The sequence below is a fragment of the Scomber japonicus genome, chromosome 18 (genome assembly GCF_027409825.1).
Source record: "Scomber japonicus isolate fScoJap1 chromosome 18, fScoJap1.pri, whole genome shotgun sequence".
In the NCBI taxonomy this organism is placed as follows: Eukaryota; Metazoa; Chordata; class Actinopteri; order Scombriformes; family Scombridae; genus Scomber; species Scomber japonicus.
In genome coordinates this window covers 9,549,426-9,566,417 of record NC_070595.1, presented here as the reverse complement: position 1 = coordinate 9,566,417, position 16,992 = coordinate 9,549,426, and the positions used below count along the sequence as shown (strand labels likewise).

General features: G+C 38.9%; 1 long non-coding RNA gene across 1 annotated transcript; it reads left to right on the top strand.

Moving 5' to 3' along the window:
• Positions 1–9,858: 9,858 nt before the first annotated feature.
• Positions 9,859–11,195, top strand: LOC128379478 (uncharacterized). The gene is made up of 3 exons (XR_008323400.1): positions 9,859–9,882; positions 9,982–10,100; positions 11,182–11,195. It is a non-coding gene; the product is annotated as an uncharacterized LOC128379478 (long non-coding RNA).
• The last annotated feature ends 5,797 nt before the right edge of the window (positions 11,196–16,992 follow it).

The window sequence follows — 16,992 nt, the reverse complement described above, 5'->3', positions numbered from 1 at the left end:
GTGAAATTTAACTGACATTATGAGGGCAGAGTGCAAATGTCATGGCCTCATCGCTAATAGTCTAATAAAGGTCCCTTATAGTACGAGACACGCTCGGAGGGGAAAAGCTGATTTTTAACTAAATACTGTTGTCATCAGAGAACTAGGTCAAAGAGTGGTGTCTTGCATCAACTTCAAATATGAGGATCTTTGTATGTTTTTTAACTAGATTTTACACTGTTATATTTTTATTATGTGGTTTGATTTTAACTGTTGATTAAAATCGTTGTCAAGGTTTTGGGGTAGGGTAAATATTAGTAGACTTTAAAAAACAGGGGAAAGTATCTTTTCTATCTTTTTGTAATCAGTAATGATGTTAAAAAAAGAAGTGAGGCAGAAAATAGGGATGTACACAAGTAGATAGAGATGGACAAAAATAGTTTGGGTGCGGACCGGGGATCTGAGGTTACTTGTTTGTTTCTGGTGAGTGTATAAATACGAGTCTATAAGTCTGAGTCAAAGACAGCTACTCAGAGACATACCTGGTCAGTATCATGTCAGCCTTACTCAGTTTCAGGTATGAGCCAATGAGATAATAACAGCCTTCAGAAACTATTTACCTGCCAATACAGAGACCTTGAATAACAGCAAAGCCTGCTTGAGCTTAGAGCGAGGCTACTTGTGTGCATTCATTTTGGTGGGGTCATGAAGTTATATACACACTTACACGTACGTGCACGCTATCATCTTCCATCTTTCCTGGAAATGAATTAAAAGCTGCTTCTCCTTTGTGAAAGCAAAGAAGAACTCTGTGTGTTTTAATATGGTTGTCATGGAAAATAACCTTTTTCATATGTAGACAAAGGGACTCTGAGAGCCGGGATGACAAACATAGCCCTGAAGTGTTGAACTAAACTGATGCTTCTACCATGGTAACACTTGAGATTTCTACGACTTATGCACATCACTTATTTCCATGACAACACTGTCAAACTCCATGGCAGCCGCAGTAAATGTGGCACCCATCTTATCATTTAAGTAGGCTGAAATAAACGAGTGTCCATCCATTCCTGTTTAACAATCTGAATTTTAGATGCCACACCTTGATTATAATATTTAACATCCAAAGTGTCCAAACTAGGCACCGTGGAAAAAGAATGTCACTGCATTGAAATTGTGAATTTCAGGTTGGAATAATGAGATATAATCTCCGCAAAATGGGTACACTTTGCCAAAAATCTGTCAGCAATATAAACAACTCCACCTGACAACTGCCTCCACGCCTGCATAACAGGGCATGTGCTCATATCTGGATCCAGGTTTATGTAGAATTTGACCTGAGATTAAACAAACAAACAAACAAAAAACCAAAGCAACAACAACCACAACAAAAACAAAACAAAAAACAATAATCTAACAACTATCTGTAACTGCAGCACTTTGTGAGATACAATCTGGTATGATAAAGATGATATGGTGTGGAAAAACTGAAGAGACATATACAGGTAAGAATCAAGAATGTGGTAAAACTTGATTAGTCCTGGGTGTGCTGACCCCACCTTACGGATGAGGTAAGCCAAAGTTTGTACTGTGCCATCCAGCGTGATACGGCACTCCCTCCAGCCTTTCCACACAGCTTTCACCAGCAATTTACTGAAACCACTATGCATGCTACTATTTTTTGTCACTTGTGTTACGCAAGAATCCAGCCTTTTTTCAGTTCTTGGTATATTTTCAAGAGAGGAAATACCATGAGTCATGCATCAGTCAGCTATCATCACATTTTTTTTAGAGTAAAAACATAGTGGGTGGTGACTATGGCGCATTATCTACTGCTGTATGAAGCAGGGGGCGGGGCACGGGCCTAGCCACAATACATACTTCAGATCCAAACAGAAGTCGGCAGATCACATGCTTTCGTAACTACAGAAGAAAACCTATGGGTGGCTTGCTCAACAAACAGCTCTTTGTCGTTCTGTCTTTACTGATCGGTACTGGAAAAACCAGAGTCATAAAGGATCACTTGGAACAGTTGTGATATTGTCTGTGATGTCACCTGTTATATGCACAAGTATTAATGATAATTCCTTAAAAATACTTTCTCAGGGTTGGTTGGCTCAGGGTGGTTGACTGTACAATGTGGGATCATTAAACAGCTGTATGCAATTGCTATTCAAAAATCACTGACATACACAGAACTGAACTACTACTACTACTACTACTACTGCACTTTGACATTTTAAATTGCACGGAAAATCAGTTATGTGGCATATCATGAGGCCAATTCCAGTAATTTAGCAATTCCAACATCTGCTCTATTAATAGACTACTCTTCATCTTCTGTCTTAAAACTGTGGCACTGTGGGGTCTTGCGTTGTTAATTAGCGGTTGTTGGTAAAACTGGCAATGGTATATATTCACCTCTTCGACACGTGTTAAATTGCACTGAAAAAGAGACGTCAGCTGAATGCCTAATATAAAAATTTTAAGTCAATGGACAAACAAGCCCTGCGGCATGAGAGATCAGTATGTTTTGTTGAGTAATGTTAAAATCTCTTAATGAAGGTGTTTTTTTCATGAGGGAGTGTTTCAACACAACTGTGGGAAACAAAGCCAGCAGAGCGGTGCCTACATGCCAGGGGAGTCAGCCTGACCACAGTCAAGTCACTGCTGCTTTACACAATAGTAAAGCTCTCTGTCTGTGGTTGACAGTCTCACTCTGCTCATTCTTTCTCCGTCTTACACAATGTCACACCCTGCCCAGAGATTTCTAAATTCCCATTATAAAAACAGACCAAGTGTATATTTACAGGATCTGTCTGGGTCATTTCAAAGACTTTGTGATGCGTATATTCTTTTTAGTGAGGCAGAGCAAACACAAGTGCCAGGTGTCAGTGGCTTTGTGTTGAAAATCCCATCTCACCCCGGGCTGTTGACTAATTGGAAAAATCAACCGCCACCCTTATCCTCGCTTCGAGTGTCACCGAGCTGGTTTTGATGACAAGCTACTGCACAGGCATGCCAGCCCTTCACACGTCCTATCCGTCTTCTAAAGTAGTGAAACATGGGCTCATGCTCTGGGGAAAAAGACACACCTATTGTACACTCATAGTACATACTTATAATCTCCCAATGGACTGACACATCGGCACATGGGCTGCAGAAGAGTTTCCTTTCCCTCTTTTTCTCTTGGTTTCTCAGGAATGATCATCAGATCATCAGTTTCATTTTCCGGAAATGGTAACCAGCTCAGTGTGTGTCCATGTTGTGTCCTTCAGCAGCACAATTACTCTGCCTCACTCCATCAATGAAAAAATGTCCACCAACAAAGGACATTTTTTTAACAAGTACATATGAAAGAAGTTGCTCAGTTGTTGACATAGGGACAGCATGTAAAAGCTGACGACTGGATGGCTAAAAAGTGAAAGCTCAATTTCCGTTGTAGTCGTTTTTATGACTTTGGGAGTAACATGCTACAAATGTTTCCAGCTTTGAACCAGGGATGTTTTGTATATGGTAAAGTATGCGTGTATTAAACAAGATTATTTATGACCCAAAATAGGATATCCTGTTTACTGGGAAGAGAAGAGAAGAGAAGAGATAGCCTTTATTGTTGAAAGGGAAATTCGTTTTCACAATCTGTCAGAGACACACACTGCACGAACACCACCAGACATTGAACAACCGACACATATATCACACTGAGGAGGCTGGGTCCATATGGGAGAAGAGAAGAGAAGAGAAGAGAAGAGAAGAGAAGAGAAGAGAAGAGAAGAGAAGAGAAGAGAAGAGAAGAGAAGAGAAGAGAAGAGGATAGGATAGGCAACCATGCAGTAGACAGACAGAGGTAAACTTGACTGAAGGGGCAATCAAAATCAAATTAAGACATCAAAGAATATGCTAAACATGTAGCTAAGAGAATTTGGCATCTCTCTAAGCATTTGCATGTGCCCTATTGGCCGCCTGCCTGTGGTGTGAATGGAAGTAAAAAAGGAGGCAGACATGGTGGATATTGTACAGTAAATGTGAGCCACTGTACTCTTTGAAGACAGCTTCCAGTGGGGGGGGGGGGGCATTGTATGTGTCAGTTGTGGTGCCCCAGCCACCGTTTATATTCAATAAAAAGAGAATTCCTCATATTTAGTTGAGCCAGCCCGTTTCCATGGTTACTGGCCAGGGGTTTTCATTCTTGATTCACTTCCTCACCCTCAGCCCGTCGACCTTGCACTCTCCGCCCCCACCCTCGCTGACATTACTACATTTAACTCCAGTTTCTCCTCACGTGATTTCTTCTCCTCTTTGGGAACGTTTGTGCTCCTCCTGTTTCCTACTCAGTGCCACCCTTGCGTTTGTGCCGCCCCCACAAAGCCTTGCTCTCTCAATGAAATCCAGACATACACACTGTACTCTCACTCTGAGTCTAAAGAAAACAACTCCTGGCTGTAGCTAGGCAACTCCAAATGAGTCATCCCATTGCCGCGCCCATCATCAACTGATCACCCCCCCCACACACACACACACTCCGTACCATACACACACACACACACACACACACACACACACACACACACACACACACACACACACATTCATATATTACTCATCAGTCACTTTTGGGGACATTACATAGACTTACATTAATTTCCTGTAGACTTATCTTAACCCTAACCCTAGCCTTTTCATAATTTGGGACATGGCTTTTGTCCCCAATTGGGCATGCTGTCCCCAATTAACTGGTCCTAAGTCTGAAGTTTGTCCCCAAAAGTAGCCTATGATAGACCGTACACACACACAGACACACACAGACACGCGCACACACACACACACACATACAGAGCCTCTTTATGAAGTCGTTCATCGTGCAGTCGTTCATACCATTCAAAAAACGTGTGGTTGTGTGGTTGATTTAATCTCTCAAAACACTCTTCTCACCTGACTTTGAGGTTAAGGTGGAAAGGCATGCCTTCATAAGTGAGACACTGTGAGAAAGCTGCCAGGTCGTCCTCAGTTGATAACATCATGACCACAACGTGATGACTGATCATAGCTTGGCAGAGTCACTAACTGTCAGATGGTGGAGTTGGCAGCAAACTAACAGTAAGAGACTGTTTGGTTACAGTAGTGCAAACAGTGCATCCCATTAATAAATGGAACATCTGCAGCTTAAACCTGTCTTTTATACATTTATGTTTTACGTTTAAGCCAGATGGTAGTCATTTGGGAGGAACCCTGCCAACAGAGAATTAATTTAGGTAAAGTCTAAAAAACTAAACAATGAAATGCAAATGAATGTAAATGATATACTGGAGATAGGCAGTAAATGAATCTTTCGATGTGACTTATGACTTATTTCTGTCAATCACATAATAGGTTCAGGCTGAGAGGACATTATTTAAAAAGGGGGCAAAGGTGAAATCCTTATCTCACAGAGACAGACAGCTAGTAGATAGATAGATAGATAGATAGATAGATAGATAGATAGATAGATAGATAGATAGATAGATAGACAGATAGGTAGGTAGGCAGGTAGGCAGGCAGGCAGGTAGACAGACAGACAGACAGACAGACAGACAGACAAATAGATAGATAGATAGATAGATAGATAGATAGATAGATAGATAGACAGACAGACAGACAGACAGACAGACAGACAGACAGATAGATAGATAGATAGATAGATAGATAGATAGATAGATAGATAGATAGATAGATAGATAGATGTCTTCATGAACCCATCAGTTTAGGGCAACCTCATGAGCACAAACCTGCCCAATTGCTGACTGCAATGCAGTGTCACCCTCTAGTGGACAGAAAAGGTTGTGTTGAAGATGTTCTATTATCATTCTTCTGCATCATTACAGCTCGTTATTCAGAGCAACAGGACACATATATATAGCCCACACTATGATTTGAAGTTGTTCTCATGTCCTTCACTTAAGTAAAAGTACCAGAACAACAATGTGAAATACTCCATTACAATTCACAGAAGTATTTTTTAAATTCCACTTAAGTAAAAGTAAACAGTAAAGTAGTCAGTATTTAGCAAGCAAAATGTCATATTTTATTATATTTTACATTACATTACTAGAATTATTAATATCAATGTATGAAAGCATATGTGGCAATTTATGAAGTGAGTCTTTTAACTATTTTACAAACAGTTAGGTATTGTAGTATTATGTAGGTATTGTGCAATTGTTCAAACTATGGGGTCTGGTGGCCCCCTACAAAATAAATCTGATGGGTCATGAGATGATTTATGGGGCTAGGAAATAAGGAAATACAAAACAATGTTCTGTTATGGAAATTGACATCCTTTTTGTGAAAAAAATGATTTTTTTAGTTAATAAATTCCTAAACTAAACCATCTGAAAAGTCTAAAGAAGAACTATCCCTCTGCAGACATATGATGGACATGGAGCCCCATTTCAGATCACTGCATTTGATAAGATTAATATTTGTTTCTTAATGCAAAATCTTAACCTGTAAGATAATTAGTAACCACACGTGTCAAATACTGTGGAGTAAAAAGTACCTTGTATTCGATAGATTTGTTGATATTTGCATTTTGTATCTTCATTTGTAATCATCTGTAAGTGTTAATCATTTTCTGTACTGCTTTGGCAACATAGATTTCTGATCTGCCACACCAATAAAGCTTATTTAAATTTATATTAATGTAGTGTATTGGGCTAGAAGAATGTGGCCCAAATGGGGAAAATAATTCAAAAAGAAGACATTTTAAACATGTTGGGAAGTTGTAATAATAATCCACTATCTACACTACATGAACCACCTGGCCAATTAAGCCTAATTAGTGATCAGGTGTGCTGCCAGGAAGTCTACAAAAGTCCTGCTGCTGTTCACTCTGTCCCAGTGTTTTGGTGAGCAGAAAGAAACTCGTATTGGCGATGCATTGGAAACAAAAAGGATACTACTTCGGTGTACTTTTCATTTACACTTTCACAACAATAACTATACCTCCAGTAGGTTGGTGTAAGTCTATTGTTTACTCCTCCCAACCGAACTCTTCTCCTCATAATGGCGGGAACGACGATGTAACGACCCTAGCTCATCCCTTTAGCCGAGAGGACAGAAGGCGGGAACAGCTGGACTCAAGAAGAAGAGAGAGAAAAGAGTCGAGACCATTAGGAGAGTTTAACCACTTCACAAACAGAGAGCAGAGACTCAGACACAGAATGGCGTCTTCTGAAAGTGACAGAAACTTTAAAAACCGTAATGAACCCAGGCAAGCAGAGGCGGAGTGGATATATTCTTCAGTGAACCCTCTTAATGAGGACTGTGACGCAGGAAAAATTAAACACATAATCAACGGCGAGTTTTATATAAGTGGTCGACTAGAAACGTATGCTGGCTACCAATCAGATTCTGCTTTTCCAGGTAAGGTAGTTTGAAGTGTAACAAAATATTGTAGTTAATTATCACATTTATGTTTACTTATCAGCAAGTGTGGAAGTGAAAACATGGTGCTGCTGTAGAGGACAGAGCCATATGATGCCCTGACACGAGGATGAATGGGTTAACAAACATGACTTCCAGCCTTCAAACAATTGTGCATTATGATGAGCAGTGGTGGAAGAAGTATACAGAATACAGAAAATGTAGTTAAGCACCAATACTTAAAAGTACAAATACTGCAATGTAAAAATACTCCATTAATAACAAGTAAAAGTGCATGAAAAACTCACAAGGACATAATTGTATTATCAGTTTGATGTAGTTAAAGTACTGCAGTAAAAGTAGTGGTTTGGTCCCTCTGACTGATATATTATTATATATGACATCATTAGATTATTAATAGTGAAGCATCAGTGTTAGAGCAGTATGTTATTGTTGTAGCTGCTGGAGGTGGAGCTAGTTTACACTACTTTATATACAGTTAGCTAGTTCAGTCCAGTGATTCCCAACCTAGGGATTGGGCCCCTCCAAAGGGTCAGCAGATAAATGTGAGGTGATTAATGGGAGAGGAAAGAAGAAAAAGTTCTCATTCACAAATACATCTTCAGCTTTTGGATTTTCTCTCTAATCTTTTGATTTTTGGTGAAGTACTGCATCATTTGAACATATATTGATGTGAAACCATGAGAAGTTTGGAGGGAAAAATCACTGTTTGGAGTTGTTGACAACTCAGACTTTTGAAATGTGACCTTCACTATACACTGCTTTTTGTAAGATGTCAAAAGACAAAAAGGTTTAAAAAAACTGGTTTAATCTTTTTAACAATGTGTTGTATTTTAAAAGCTTGTCAAATCTTAATCTGAAAAGTAACTAAAGCTGTTCAATAAATGTTTTGGAGTAGAAAGTACAATATTTCCCTCTGAAATGTAGTGGAGTGGAAGAAGAAAGTAGCATCAAATGGAAATACTCAATTCAAGTACAAGTATCTCAACATTGTACTTAAGTACAGTACTGGAGTGAATGTACGGTACTTAGTATTAAGTAAAAACTGATAGTGTGTATAGTCCTTGTGTAGCCACTGTTAACTGCAACAGTCTGTACATTGTTACCTGCTAGGAGTGTCATACATTTCTTTTGTCTGTTCTGGCCAAATGGATACAACACTGAGCACCTGTGTCATATGTTTGACAAATGAATTCCCTTTTGCCAAAAAAAAAGTATCAGGTGGAAAGAAATGAGTTATGTTTTTACTAATTCACTACTGAGTCACATTATGAATTCCTGTCAGAATATGATGGAAAATATATACTTTTTTCCTGAATCTGAAATTGAAGTTGTTGCAGTAATTGGGTTCTCCAGTGAGACATCCTGGCAGTACAAAATACAGACACAGTAATCCTATATCCTCCACTATGTGTTCAGTCTTTTTGTTTTTGTTTACCAGTCTGGGCTTCGAGGGGCCAGGCATGGATCAGAGGTCAGCAACTCAGCAGCTCACAGGAGAGCTGGCAGAAGCTGCAGCCAGTGGTGGAGTGTGGAGACGACACTATGACCCTCACTGTCAGGAGAAGACGAGCTGTACAGCTACAGCTGGACAGAGGTGAGACTACATGTTCTCCCAGGTTTAGATTGTGATTCACAAAGACTCCAGCTTTATGTCTGGGATAGTGACACTAGAGGAATACTAGACAAGTATGGTTGGAACTGGTGTCTGAAGTTTTCTTTTCTAGAAACTTGACTTTATAAAGATACAATAATAATAATACATTAACTCATGCCTTTATATTAAGTTGTTTATCATATTTTTGCTAATAAGAGTGAAGTTAAGGTTTTGTATTGGTGTCTATTTGTGTCTCAGTGAATGATTCATCCGTGCCCCTGTCCCAGTTGCCACCTCAGTGTGGCTACTCTGTCCAGTCCACATGGAGAGACCTCAGTCTAATGGCTCAATATGATGCCTGCCATGTCACACAACAGGTAAGGGATCCATAGAATATATTTTGTACATCAGATACAAATGCACTCATTTGTTGATCACTGCAGACCTCAAACAACTAGGTATTATTGGCACAGCGTAGATTTTTAGTGTTAAAGGTGTGAATACTCTAATGAATAATTTTGTTTCTGATGTTTAGGTCTGATTTCAAATCCTACTGAGTCAGAACTAAAGTTAGGGACTTTCATGGGTGGTTGACTCATGTTTTTAATTTCACCTTGAGGAAAGCTTGGTTTTGCTCATCTGCAATGGATATAAAAATGTTTTTAGCCAGCAGTGTTGAAATAATAAAAGGATGTTGTTTTAAAATATGTTTGCTCAGGATGACAGCTATGTTTTGCCTCTGCTGTGGAGGGGAACTCCAGTCAAGATGTCGTGCCCAGTCTCTCACGGCCAGCCTCAGGCTGTAGGCCCGTCCTCACTGTGCTGCTCTCCATATGGTATGACTTTCAAAGTGCAGGGTGCTACAGAGGAGCTGAAGGTAAAAGGTAAACGCCAAACATTTAAACAAAATAAAAATTAAGTTACAATTATTAATAACCTTTCTTGTAACTTGTAAATGATCATATTTTACTGTTAATCTGCAGTCAGAGGAGAATGGACCCCCCTGGTGACGCTGGCTCAACAGTGTGGCTACAGTTTGGAGAGACAAGATGCAGAGATTTTAGTCACTGCTCCCTTCATTACCTGTGGCATCACAGTAAAGGTATTTTTTAATCAAAGTTATGTTGATGAGACAAAGATGGATTTATGTTATACTGATGTAAGATATGAAAATACATTTTCAGGATGTGAAATTCCTGAAAAGTTAGGTTTTTATGACTCTACATTGATCCTAATATTTAAGTGGTTGAAAGCAAACCTTGTTTCTATTTATTTACATTAGAGATTTTTTGATGGAGAAGTGAACCAAGTAATTTCCTTTAATCATTTCAGATTCTTTTCAGTTTTATTTATATAGCGCCAAATCACAACAGAAGTTAACCTGGGATAGTTTTCAGATTTTACACAGACCTTCTATTCCTCCATGAGCAGCACTTAATGACAACAGCAAGGAAAAAAAATACTTTTAACCAAATGAAATAGTAAAATGACTGATAGCAGGCATGGACATCATGCAGGCCCATAGCAACCAGGGTTATTCTAGTTTTGACATTTTCATTAGTTATTTTTATTTCAGTTAACTGAATTATTTTTTCACTGCTAGTTTTAGTCTTAGTTTTAGTTAACTATAATAACCCTGATGGCAACACGGGATCAACGACCAAATGTCATAAATAAAATAAATTAACATTGAGATTAAATTTTTTTTTTAATTATGAAATACGAGAGATATAATTTGATATAATCACTAAATCAAATGTAAAACCTTAAAATTATACATTATTTAGTTATTTCATAACATCTATAAAAAAATTTAAAAAACCATCAAAACATTACAGTTGTAACCGGCATTGAAATGACAGTTGAAACTTTGACAAAGGATAAAAAAATGCTCATAGTGGACAGATGTGAACCCAACAACTGTCATTAGAAGCCTCCATGTTTATAGATAGTATGAAATGACCCTATTTGTAATACATCTCTAAACCCTCTCCTCAGCTGCCAAATATGGGCACAGTTCATATCCTTGCACAATACTTACAACTAGTATATCCTTGCAGTTTTGCAACATGTCTAAATATTAAGTTCAGATATCTGCTCTCCAGTCCTAAACAGAACTTACTGTATGTGGTCATTTTCTATACAGGCTAAAAAAAAATCTTTGATCTTTTTTTTTTTTCCAGGATGGAAAATACACACTTTCTCTTCAAGTAGGAGAAAATACATTCACACTGGCCTGTCCTGTCTCTCCCCCTGAAGAACTCCCATTAACCCATCAGCCTCTGGTTGAGAGTCCTCACCTAACCATAGGGCCAGCAGAGCCTATGCCCGAAACCCTGGAGCCTTTTCTGTGGGTTCCACCTTTCTACCTGGCCCCACCTTACTATCCCCATCCTACATATCCTAACAAGTATCCTGGTCCTGGTGTACATGATGCAGATAACCCTCCTACGACTACATCTTCAACTCCTGACCCAACATATGGTCCAGAGCCTATCTCTCCTGTTGAATTCCAGCCTGACTATCAAGGCTACTACTACCAGTGGCTTCCTATTAGGGAGCCATATAATCATTTTGATGTCCACGGTTCTCGGTCATCTACAAAGGAAATGGATGATTCAAGTAGAGCGCATTCAGGTCCGCAGATCCGTCTCTCTGAGAAGCGCAGCGCCACAGGTGTAGATTTTCTGATGCAAGTTGAAGCTCCGTCTCCTGAGCCCCCAAGCCATGACTTCAATCCATACTACCACTACTACCATCACCCCAAAATCCCTCTTCCTGGCCCACCAGAAGACCACGATCCAGGCTCTGACATTCCTACAGATTTGTCTTTAAATAATTCTAATAACCCTGAATTTCCAGTGATGACCACCATCGTCCAGCAGTCGGAGGCTCTCACTGCAGTTAACTCAGACCCGTCCCTTCAGCCTGTTCCAAAGGCTGCCTCTGCCCCTTACATCCCTCCAACAAATCCTAAATTATATCATATAAGCCCTACACCTTATCCTCCACAGCCATATCCATACCACTATCTCTACTACTTGCCACATATGGCTAGGGGAAAGGCTGAAAAATTAGTTCCCCTCAATCCCAACACTACTGCAAAAACACATCTGTCTGATCATCATAATACAAAGTTGAACTCTGAAATGTATCCACTTTCTGACTCATCAGTACTTCCAGTCCATGACAAATATGACTTGAAGGCATACACAGAGCAGCCAAGTTCAGATGAAATGATTGACCTTCAAAAATATACATTGCAACCACTTTTGTCTGATGATGATGATGATGATGATGAAGAAAAAGCAGACACAGATGACAAGAAGAGACGCTCTCCAGCTGTGACTCCTGCAGTTCAACCCCCCTTGCAATCCACTCACCCTCATGAGCCAGATCCTGAGGCAGTTCCTCCTCGTGAACAACCATCTCCTTCCACTTCATTGTCCAATCATAATCCTTCTCCTTACATATATTACCACCACCCTTATTATGGCTACTTTCAGATGTATAATAGACCTGAGAGTTTACTCATCGCTGACAACCATGTGTCTCTAACTTCACCTAAAGAAGCTTTAGACCCATTGCCTCCAGCATCTTCCTCTGCACCACAGCATCCATCCACTTGCAAACATACCCCATCACAACAATCCACTTCTCCACCCACAGAATCAATGTATGATGATCCAAATGTCCCTGTATATCCACACTACTATTATTACCTCTACTACCAGCCTGAAGTGCCTGCAGACTACCAGGATCCTGGAGAAAGCTTGACCTTTAAAAAAGAAACCACAAAATCAGAATCTCAGCCCCCTTCAGACTCCGATTACAGCAGGATGAACTGGCAGGCTCATGCTGCTGAAATGGGATACCCCAGCATCCCTGAGCCACTGTACATTCCCTTTTATATCCCCCATTTCCATTTTATCACTCAGCAACATCCACATGATCCCTCTGAGCATCTTGGTGAGGAAGAAGCAGAAGACGGGCAAGATGAAAGGAAAGGTGAATTAGACATTCCAGCAGCTATAAAAATGTATTTGATGTTCCAGTAGCCTGTAGTAGAATACTGGAACATCAAATACATTTTTATAGCTCACTGAGCTAAGAGGTTATATTGTGTTTATTGTTTTTGTTTAATCTTATTATTTTGAGTGAGCTGATAGAGAGAATCTTTGCACTGAACAGTCAAGACACTGTGCTGGTGTCATGACATCAGATCACCACAAGAAGGCAGAATAGTATTCAGTACTGAGAGGCTTAGAGTCTGTGACTGTAACAAGACACCTGTATGGTGACTAAGTATAGACAGGGATTACTGTTATTATGTAGTAAACTACATCATAATAATTTCCCCCTCCTTTTTATTTATTTTTTTTTCTCCCCTTAGATCGACATTTTGTGCTTGACAGAAGGGTGCTCTGCTGCATACAGTGACTGCATCAACAGTAAGTAAGATCAACAGGCAGAAGTGGTTCATTAGTTTATCATGAGGGTGTGTATTGTGAAAGAAAGGTCCTTGACCTTCTACAAGTAGCCGCAACCTTGACTGCATTTGGCACACAAATGGATTATTTTCAATAATCCTTATATGTTGGTCATCACTACATTAACTTTGTTTTTCTCATAGGTTCCAACAATGACATGCAAGCAATGAAATAAAGCAACTTTTACACAACTGCATTTTTTTTGTTTTAATTGTATGGAAAAAACAAGCCCACAAGTCTTTGAAGAAGAGGGAAAAGTCCTCAGTGCCTTTTTAAAAAAAAAAAAAAAAAACAAAAAAAAAATCTTACTCTTAACAATGTAACCCTAACAATATAGTGCAATGCAAAAACTTCTACTACACAGTGCACAGAAAGAAAAGCAATAAAAGGCATTTACATGTTTTTTTCTATACAGAACACTTGTGATTTTATTTGGTCACAGAAGCTTTTCACAGCAACAAATGCCAACAGGAATAAAAAAACTAACTTATACATGAATGAAAATATGTCTTCTCAGAAACAAAACTGCTTTCAAAGCACTTATTGCTTCACAGTTATGTAACTATTCAATGAAGAAGTTTATACAACCAGTTTAATGGTCTCAAACAGAACTTAATGATATCTTTTGTCACACTCAAGAATGCCCTTTCCTTTATTTTGAGGCCAGTCTGTGTGGTCCTTGTGACACAACATGAATAGAAAACAAAATGTACAAACCCACTACCATATGTAACACTACAGCTCTATAGAAAAGAAATTAGCAGTGACAAACCAGTAAAACTAACTACAGCCAAATGCCCTGGCACGCTTGTAAAAACTTATGAAATAATTTTAAAATCATTTTGCATGTATGCATTCATTTTAACACCAAGACCTTCACCAGTGGCTGTGGGGTCACGCAAAACACCACCCAGTGTATTCAACTTTTCCATGTGCAACAACAGACAAAAGCACAAAACATTAGTAACTATGTTACAGAACTGCCACCATGTCGATCAAAAACACTGCATATTGTAATAAATGTAATAACTGCTGAAATGTTAAACAGAAATATGAAGGTTTGATAGAAATTTGTAATTAAATGGACATGTTGCTTATCGTACACTAACAGTGATCCAGAGGCCTGTTAGACGGGTGCGCATATGCTGTCCAGCTGTGACAGTTTCTAGCTGGGTGAATAATAGCTAATTATGAGCAACATCCATTTCACCAAGAGCCACTGCACAATGAAATATGGATGGTTGTCAACAGCTCTGAACAAATCAAGATTTTTTCAATTTGTCACAATGGGTCATTATTAGAACAATGCAATGTTTTAGGACAAACATGCATTTTAAACCTATTTCTTGTTCAATTGCAAAACTAAAATCAGTAGTTCACATACAGAGAAAAATCTGTAAACATTGATTTGCTGGTTGAGCCAGAATTCCAGCAGTGGTCTTTGTTGAGGAGGCAGACGATGGCAGGGTTGATATTTGAATACACTTTGTTGGAGTAGTGATTTCCTGCTATGTTCTCTTGATCAGTCGCAGGAAGATTCTGAAGCAAGCCAGGGCAGCCATCTGTTATGACACAGAGGGTGAAGGGGAAGTAAAGAGCTGTGCAGTAAACATTTTGCTGCTACTCTTATCACCTCCAGGATTAAATTAGAAGTAAGTGTGAAAAGGAGAGGTTGCACTTCCCTTCCCCTGCTATCAATTTGCACACAGCCACTGACAGAAGAAAGTTAGTGCAAAATGAGACGGAGATAAAGAGAATGAGGAACAAGTTCACTGTTTTGAACTCATTTGTGATGTGAAGAGCATTCCAGGAGTTAGCTGGTGATGAAGGTGTGCCTTCTGTGTTTGAATCTGTCTCATCAGCTCATCACAAGTTGATTTACTTGATGATAAATGATTGTAGCCTCCTCAGGCAATCGATAAGTAAAACTGAGGTAACAGTAGGGGTAAAACAAGCCCATTTGTCCCAGTTCAAATTAAATTCAGCTTGTTGGAATCTCAATATATGAGTAAGTCTTTCCATGTCGAGGGTCCTCTCAACTATGTCAGCATTCATGTTTTTTATGACATTCTACTTTCAGCAGCATTTGGTCAATTGTCTGTGAGTAAAGGAGACCTGTGTGTGGTGGTAGGGCCCAATTTGATATCTTTTAATGGGGCCCTAAATGTCTGGCGGTCTCACTTTTTGTCAGTACTGTTTTGATGGTCATTCAGTGCTGTTAAACACACAGTTAATACTGTCCACCAATACTCAAACATGACAAAGCATTTTGAAGTTGACAAGGAAAGGGTTGTGGCGAGAATTACTCAGAATTATGGCAATATGGCTGAAAACTGTATCACGATAAAAGTGTTTCAGTGTATCAGTCGCACTGGTGTATAAGACACGGTGTATTTTGGGGGTTGTCATGCTGGGAAAAAGACTTTTCTATTAAGGACTAGTTAATTTGAATGCATCAGTAACTATTCATTTATAAACACATATGTTTATACTCTAAAACTTTCTCAATTTAGAGTCCCAAAAACTCTATCAGATCTGTCACTGTGTGCAAATAGACTACTGCACGCTTTTGCACATTGCACTTCAACATCAGTTTGGTCTGTAAACATCACATCTACTAGTGTCTAAAATACTTCTTATCAACACACGATCATTTTCCTGTACAACATTAAATTACGGCATTAATGGGTCATCAAATCTATTTTCATTAGGTGCCAGCACAGCTGGACTGTGCAGTGCATGCTAAACACAGATGTTTATAGGACCTTACAGTTCATTATATTTACAGTTATAATTATTGTTCTTAGTGTGGACAGCCTTTACATACCTATGATCATATCCAGATCCAACCTCTCTGTATTTTACAGGTGAATAGGACACACCTCACTGTTAGCGTGTCACTCCATACGTTGCTAGGTTAACAGGGAGCGAGTGAGTTTGTTCATGCAACCACCTTGTTTCGCTTTTTTTTTTCCCTTCGGTGGTTTCTTCCAATGAAATTCAGTGAAATTATCAAACTTTCTACCAAACATATTTTTTATTGATATTGATTATGTGTCTATCACTATCAAATTACGTTCAGACTTTCATCTTCCTCAGAGCATAAATTCTATTGACAACCCCTGACTTTTCTACTAGCGCTAACATCAGGTTAACTTTTTTGCTTATAACCAAATGCCTGCAAACTCCTGACATTCCTGTCAACCTCAGCTGTGCTTTGTGCTTGATGCTAACTAGCCAACATGCTTACACGCTAAACTAGGATGGTAATTATTATACCAGATAAATATCAGGATGTTAGCATTGTCATTATGAGCATGTTAGCATGCTGATGTTTGTCTTTTAATCATCAAATTCAGAATCAAGTTTTTTAAATCCTATTTCCTAGGTTTTGTGTTTTGTAATATTAAAAAACAACAATTTGATTTAGAAAAAATAAAAACCACAAATAATGAGCCATTAGTAATGTTTGAGAGGCCTGGTATTATCCCCTCCAGATAATCC